Here is an 855-nt window from a genome sequence, read left to right as displayed (position 1 = left end):
CTGAGCATATATAAACTCCGTGATGATTGCCCTTTATTATATGAATTCTTGGAATTGGTTAGAAAGTTTCATCTGCTCTTTAATTCTCAGCAGATAGTTGGCATTGAAGAGAAGCTTATTGAGTGTAGTTACAGCCCCACGAATTAGCTGTAGCAGTAGTAATGTGCCCTTTGGCTTCAGATTGCTCTCCCACCCCGAGATGACAAGCTCCAAGTTGTAGTTGACCTCCACTCAACTGGATTCAGGACCAATAAGTGCCATTTAGAGAAACAGTGTTATGTTTGCAGGTGTTCTGAGTCTCTGCAGGATGTTTTCCATGCATGTCCCTCCCATGTGCAGGATAAATTCTGTAAGAGCCAGCTCCAAGGAGTGTGGAAGCACTTTCAGTAATGGGGTTTTTGCTGTTTGAATATTGTTGAGGTGGACTATAGAATCCTGTAGAAATGGTTTTTATTTATAACAGGATTTGACCTGTTAGGTATGGTATATTTTTCTTCATTCTTTTTGTTTTTATGTATTCCTTAGCATGTTTTTAAATACAGCTTTATCCTTTAGATCTTTAGCCTCTTTTTTGCTTTCTTTGACAGTTTAAGAGAGTAAAATGGTGTCATCTTTCTACAAGGTATTTTGGCATTCTATTTTTTAAAAAGTTCTTCAACTTTGTGATTTTTAATGATTTAGAGAACTTTTGTGAGTTCTGCCATTCATCTTTTAAAACCTTTAAATAAAATGATATAATTGTTTCAATTGATCCCTTTATTTGTTTAAACATGAGCCCCAATATCTTCCTCAGACCAAAGAAATAGCAAAACCATAACAAAGACTGATATCAAGACTCTCTGTGCGATCACCTTA

This window comes from Desmodus rotundus, chromosome 6, assembly GCF_022682495.2.
Source record: "Desmodus rotundus isolate HL8 chromosome 6, HLdesRot8A.1, whole genome shotgun sequence".
Classification (NCBI taxonomy): domain Eukaryota; kingdom Metazoa; phylum Chordata; class Mammalia; order Chiroptera; family Phyllostomidae; genus Desmodus; species Desmodus rotundus.
The sequence above is the reverse complement of the archived record's forward strand: the minus strand, read 5'-3'. Positions refer to the sequence as shown.